Raw genomic sequence first — 7,436 nt, forward strand, 5'->3', positions numbered from 1 at the left:
TAAACATTGCTTTTTTTTTTTTTTTTGCCATGAGAGATGCCATGTGAATAAACCATTGAATTTGTTGTTTATTTCTATTGTCAGAACTTGATGACTAAATCAAAGATCAATGTAGATGTGGAATTTTATAGGCAATATGGACAAGTGAATTGCACGTGGATAATGGCTAGTAATACTTTACTAAAGTTTTATACAATGAAGAAAAGTTGCTGAGAGGGAGACAACCTGCCAGTGGCAGGAACTAGAATCTGGGTGTGTTAGAAACAAATTTGTAAGATATTGGAATGCAACTTGCTCCTGGAATAACTTCTGTCTCTGATGGTATATCAAGAGGGAAACTTCTAGTTAGGGAAAGGAAAAGCAGCTCTATGCACTTGTGAGTATCAGCTAACTCTCTACCTTTTCTCAAATCTTTCCAATAACAGTATTCCAGGTTGGCCAGTTGGAGACTTCACAGAGCCTACACTGTGCTGACTGTGCATGTTCCCTTTACCAACCCAATTTCTCTTCTCCTATGATAGGAAGACTGATGGCTGCTGTTCCTTGAGAAGTGAATCCTATTTACTCTCCCATTAGGGGAACTTTTGCCTGCAAACCACTAGGTCACCCATCAATCTCAAGCAGCATAAAAATTAATGGGTACTTGGCCTAGGCACTGGAGACCACAGAGTGCTTATTATAACAGAGAGGAGAATGCAGCATGACACTGGAAAGCATCATTAGGGAGGCATGTGGTGTGTGCATTAAGCAGTATCTTCACTATAGAGATGGCTGGGGAGGGTGAACTTGAGATGTGAGAGCATCATAGGCATTTGGTTGGATTTAGATCTGTAATTCCTATTTGCAAAATTCTCTTTCATACAAGACCCACTTTAACCAGATGACTGGAGACTAGAAGTCTGGAGTAAGAAGGACAGAAAATTTACTACCAGGAGTAATAGTTCTGTAAAATAAAAGCATAGTTTGTATCTATCTACATTTGCAGATTCAACCAACAGAAGATCACATTGTATTTAATTAGGCCAATGACAGCTGTGTTTGTACTGAACATATATAACCATTTTTTTCTTGACATTATTCTCTATAGAGTACTGAATAACAACAATTCACATATAACTTAGGAATGATTAGCAATCTAGAAATGATTTAAATCATGCAGGAGGACATGTATAGGTTGTATGCAAATGCTACACCATTTCATTTAAGCAACTTAAAGCAATCCATAGATTTTGGTATCTAAGGGGGTCCCAGAACCAATCCTCTATGGATACTTTGGACCAACTGAAATACAAAGAAAAAAATAAATGTAGTTGACATCTTTAGTTTGAAATTATGGGCTTCCTGACTTTGACAGATTCTTGATCCAAATAATAAAAATTATGAATCAGATGTTTAATTTCCCCAAATTCTGATGTAAGAAACAGAGTACATTTATTACTTTATTTTGTAAATTCTTTAAACAGAAAAGCATATTTAGCCAAAATGGATCCCACTTTACTGGTAAGAACGTGGCATGGATTGGAGATAGGAACATTTAAAAATGAAAGTAGGATAACAACTCAGCAGTTTCCTTTGTCCTTTAGTTCTTCCTCTTCTGTCACACAAGTCTCTTCCAATCGCTTGATGTTTTTCAGGAGCAGAAGATATGATGCAGGACAACTTTCAGATGTCTATAGTAGATCCCATCTGTTTGGGTCAGAGAACAAAAATATGGCTTGGATTCAATGATTTTTTTGGATCATAAAAATGGATGACCACTGAGGTCAGAAGGCCTATGGCTCAATTGTTTCAATTACAAAAATTCAATTCTTTGTATTGTTTGTCTGGGCAACAGAGAGGGACTGGGATATCAAGACAATCTCAGAAGAATAGTTATTTTCATGTAGAATTCTAGTCCCAGAACATGAATGGTGGATTAATTACAGAAATGCCCCAATTGGTTCTTATCTTCTCATATACATACTTCTTAAGAGTCCCCTTTGTATTAACTCTAGGCTCAGTCACATAACTTTCTTTGGACAGTGGGAAAATAACAAATACAATGAAAGCAGAGACATGAAAAACACTTGAGCATTGGTCTTCTTGCTGCCCTTGAATCTTGCTGAACTTCACGTGAATAAACTTGCTGGAGGATGAGAGACCACATGGAGCCGAGATAGCCATTTATACCAGCCAGTGTCCAGCTGACCTAGCAACTCACAAATGTCTTGACATAGCCAAGATCAACTCTATCTGGTCAAGATAGGCAGAACCCCTCAACTGAGTCCAGCCCAAAGTGCCATTCCTTGGGCTGATAATGACTAAATAAGTGGTCATTGTTTTAAGCCATTATATTTTGGGATGGTTTATTATATACTATTATATAAATAACATAATATTCTTTTATTATTTGATATTAGGTGGACCAGACTTTATTTTTCACTTCCTAGAAGTGACATTTTAACTTAATCTAGCCAATTCTTATATTTCTGAATAAATGCGGAATAGGAATACAAAGGAAAAGCAAAATCCACAGTTAATGCAAAATTCTACCATCTATTGAAAAGTTCTGGAGATGAATGGTAGTGATGGGTTCACAACAATGTGAATATGCTGAATGTACTGAACTGTACATTTAAAATGCTAAAAATGGACAAATGATGAAGTATCTGCTATGTGCATTTTATCACAAACAATAAATGAAAATATTATATTATGATATGAGTTTCAATTTCATTGTGGCCTGAATCGAGTTAAAAAAAAGAAAAAGGACTCCTGTGGTTCTGAGCCCAACGTTGCTCCTTTGTTATTGGTGCTAATGAGCAGTGAAAAGGAAAAAGGCGAGCAGCTGGTGGGAGTGGGAAAGAAGCAAGAAATCTGGATCATCAGTTTTAGTTAATGAGTCTACCAGCACCAGGGGTCTACTGGAGGTGAGCACTTTTCTCTCCTGTGGTTTTTGATCAGCTTGAATGATAATGAGTGAAGACACATTGTGGCTCCTCCATTACACAAATCTAAGACTTACTTCTTAAATACACTCCAAAGTAATATGTAGCAAACTCTAATGAATGAATCTTGTTTTTGAAAAATAATCTGCACTCTGTCTACTTCTAAAAAAGAGTTTGAGTCAGTGGAAAGGCTGCTATGATAGAGACAGGAATGAGGTGTTTGTAGCAGGAACTGGTGCTTGGGAAGCCACCAGTGCCCTGCTATACCGCTTTGGCCTGCGATGGAGTCTCCTGGGGACAGCTCCTGTACATGCTAATGGCTTTCTGTATCTCTTCAGTTGTGGCAACCCAGAGACTCTTGGGCACAATGTTCCCAGGAGGGACCCTCAACCAATATGGGACAAGAGATGTTTGACAGAGACTCAGGCTCCTTGACCTGAAGTGGGGCAGCTAGATATGGCTCTACACAGTCTCTTGGGAAAATTCCCAGTTGCCCTCAGTGGATAATATTTACATGAACCTGCTTTATGTTAGCTTTTCTCCCTTCTTTAGTCCCTTATAATGCTTCCTGGAATCACTTCACTAATAAGCCACTTATTCCCGATTTGTCACTTCAGAGTTTGCTTTTAGTGGGGTGAGGTGTGTGTCTCAAATCATAACCAGAGTTACCACACCTAGTATTCAGTATTCTCTTAGCTTCTTAGCAAGTAGGGTTAAGAAAAACACAAACCTCACTTTTCAGTGGAGTCTAGCTAGAATAAACCATAGTTATTCTTTTTTTTCTTCCAGAAAAAAAATATTTTTTATTTTACATGGAAATCTTTCCCTGTCCAACCCACTCCATCATTCCCCATTCCCTACCCCCACCGTGCTTGGACCAGGCCATGCCCAGCAGGCAGAAACTCAGACTCAGGCTGAGAAAATCTCAAGCACTTTCATGCATACAGTCAACAAGTGATCCTGGTCTCCAGGACCAGAAAGAACCTGGCCACATCAGATTGTGGCCCTAAACAAGAGGCTGCAACCAGGAGCAGGCCCTTGCTGATGGAAATGGTAAGCTGGTAGTGTCAGCCATATGTGGCAGAACAGGGCAAGGTGAACAAAGGAAGTGCACAATCTCCATCACTCTACCATTCATCTGCTTTTCTGCCCTTGCTCTCAGGGCTCATCCTGGAAGAGGGACCATCCCTCCAAACACTGCTGACCAGTCTTCTATTTGGAGGCATGTGTCTGGCCACTGCTCAGATTCACTGTTCTCATTGCCACAGGAAGGTATCCAACTTGCCTGGGAGGAAGGGTTTACAGTCCTCACCCTCACTCTCTGCTCAGCCTTCGTCTTGGGTTTAACAGGCAGTGGGCGAATCATGGCTGTGTTAGTAGGCTGTATGAATTTTGTCTGGCCTTCAAGGCCATCAAAACCTGTTCTTACCACATCTGTACTGCGACAGGACTCTGCTATGGCCCTCTTTGGCTGTTTCTGGCCCAGAACAGCATTCCGGATAAAGACAGGGAAGGCACCAGCCAGGTCCTCATCTGGCTCTCTTGCTCGGTGCTGGCCACCCAAAGAGAGCTGGGACTTCTGCTTGGGACCTCTGGGCATCTTCTTGAGAATGTCCTGAACAGGAGAGTGTGCGTTCTCAAGGCATAGCCTCTTGGCGTGGCCATGATGGGAGTTGGAGGGCTGGGCTTGGGGGGTATCCACATTGAAGGTAGCATCGAGGTCAACATCATCACCGGACAATGGCCCGTGGAGCTTCAGGTTCAGCATCTCCACAGGAGCTGGGGTCTCTAAAACCAGGCGGTTGACAGTCTCACTGGCCACTGGTGGCAGGTTCAAGGTTTCCTACAACATCATTAGCTTCTTTTTTAGGCTCGTGATTTTCTTGTCAGCATTCTGTAAGTCCTTTTGGGCCACTCTCAGCTCCCACTTGGCCTGATCCAATTCAGAATAGACTGTCTACAACTTGTTTTTGGAGGAGACCAAGTCCTTCCTCAGCTTGTCAGCCAACTCCCCCGAGGCCTTCCATGCCTCTTTTAGATTCTCATACTCTTTCTTGAGCGACACACAATACACAGCCAATTGCTCCACCGCTGATTGTCCCACACCCAGGTCTCGAATCATCTCCACCTCAGGCCACTGACTCTGGAGTAGGATCTCAATCTGCTTCATGGTCTTCATCTTGCTCCTGAGTCTGCAGGCTTCCTCCCATGCTTGTTTAGTCTCATCTTGTTGCTGCTCCAAGAACTTCATCTGCTTTTTGAATGTAGAGCATAGCATCTCAGCCTTGCCTGAGGCCTTTTGCAGAGATTCCACAGTGGTGTTGCACTCTTCCAGAGTGTCTCACAGACTGTCGATAATAACCTGGATGTCCCGTTTCTCTCTTTCTTTCTGGGAAAGCCAGGCTCTGATATTGTCCAGTTCATTCTTTAAGAATTCTGCATCCAAGACCCTCTCCTCTTCCTGGGCAAGGTCAAAGAAGAGCTTATTGATAATGGTTCTTTTGCCAACCTGGATTTGGCATTGTGGGCAAGTCCAACTTGGTGCTGTCTCAAACCACTGAATTAGGCCACTTCAGCCCAGGTCTGGAAGCTCCTGGGGAGCTCAGCCTATTGAGGTCCTCACCGCCCATCTGGGCTTCGAGTTTGGGTTGCCTGAAGGTCCGACACCCTATGGCCCGGAAGCAGTACCAGGCCGAGTGTGGGCCTGTACACCGCTGTCACTCACCACTGAAGGTGGAAGGTGTTTCCACAGTGGATGGCCACCATGTCGCGGGAGTGGTCGAAGAGGTCCTCATTAGTTATTCTAATATTCTCCCTTTTCAGTGAATCACCTTGATATTACAGGGACAGCTTTGCTTTCTTTAGGTCACTGTCTGGGAAGCCCTTCCGGCTAACTGGAATGAACCATCTTGGACCATCTTGGACCTCAGAGGATTTTTCTCTGGGAATGAAAGATTTTATAAAAGTTCTGATGACAAGACTAGCTTTCCCAATAAGGATGATGTGAGACTTCATCATACAGAGGGATAAACAAAATACTGTATTTACTTGAGTTGTTAATAGAACCCAAATGTACCAGTTAGGTTGCTTTTGGTGATTTAAAAATGTATCGAAAATTTATTTGAAATTCTTTCCATCAAGAGGAGTTAATCCCCCTTGAGTTAAGGACCTACCTTTGTGACTACATGACAAACACAATGGGATGAAAGTGAGACTGTGTGACCTGCATGACTGGCTTAGAATAGGCCTTATTGTTCTCTTGGAACATTCTACCTGGAAGCCTTCAGCTGCCATGGAAGTCTGACTTGATTTTCCTGAGGCAGATAGATAGATAGATAGAATGAATTGAGGAGCCCTGCCCTACGTTCTGCCATCTTTGAGTTTCCTCAGCCCAGGTGCCAGGCATTTGAAAGAAAACACCTTTAGATGACCCAAGCCACAGCTACCATCTGACAGCAACCATATGAGAAACCCAAGCAAGTACTACCCAGCTGATCACCAGATTTATGAGCAAAATAAATGCTTGCCTGCCTGCCTTCTTACTCCTCTCCTTCTTCCATCCTTCCTTTCTTCCTTCTTTACCTCCTTCTTTCTTTCCTTCCTTTCTTTTCCTCCTTCTCCTTCTTCTTTATATCCCTCTTCCTCTTCCCCTTCTCCCCCTTTTCCTCCTCCTTGTAGTACTGAGGATCAAACCCTGATTTTGCACATCCTAGGCAAGCACTCTACCCCGGAGTTATACTCCAGCCCTAATGCTTGTTTTTCTTTTAAGTTATAATTATGGAATGACTTATACCAACCAATTCATTTGATGGCAAGTGACTGAATATACAATTAAAATATATGGAGCTTAGTGTTCTCACAGACATCAAGTCTAGAAGTCGGTTTTTCTCAGGTTCACTAATTCAGCTGCTTAACAATGCCAGGGTCCCAAGTAGTTATCTTGGTGAACATTTTGGCTTTCTCCTTGTGGGAGCAAGATGGCTGTTGCAATCCAAGCAACACATTATCACATAAGCTCTAACGGTGTCAGGAAGAAGGATTGCATGCTATGTGTCTCTCCTTTTATGACCTTTCCAAAAATCTCTTTTGTGGCTGCCCCTTAGATCCTCTTGGTCAGGAGGGCTAGGAAAGTAAATATTTCTCATTATAATTTTCTAAAGTAGGAGCTTGGCTCTGCCAAATGGAAAAGAGTTGGGGATAGTTGTTGAATAGTCTCTAAAATGAGTTTGCAGATAATTGAAGTTACCTTGTCAAGAGGGAAAGTTTCATTGTGATCATTTATAATGAAAATATTCCTAAGGTAGTTCCTGTTTTACATTTCCTTTTGGTCCTTTAACCACCTGGAATATGTTCTGATCTCATTTGGGGTATACAATCTATTCATCTGTTTGGGAAATACCCAAATTCCTTGAGGTTTGCTTCACTGTTGACATTACCATCTATGGTAACCCCTTCATTTCACCCTGACCTGACTCTGGTCTTCCTTCTCACTCAACATTAAGATGTAGT

General features: G+C 42.1%; 1 pseudogene; it reads right to left on the minus strand.

Moving 5' to 3' along the window:
* Window positions 1-4,183: 4,183 nt before the first annotated feature.
* Window positions 4,184-5,205, minus strand: LOC143394303 (E3 ubiquitin-protein ligase TRAIP pseudogene; annotated as a pseudogene).
* Window positions 5,206-7,436: the final 2,231 nt, after the last annotated feature.

The sequence above is a fragment of the Callospermophilus lateralis genome, chromosome 3 (assembly GCF_048772815.1).
Source record: "Callospermophilus lateralis isolate mCalLat2 chromosome 3, mCalLat2.hap1, whole genome shotgun sequence".
NCBI lineage: Eukaryota > Metazoa > Chordata > Mammalia > Rodentia > Sciuridae > Callospermophilus > Callospermophilus lateralis.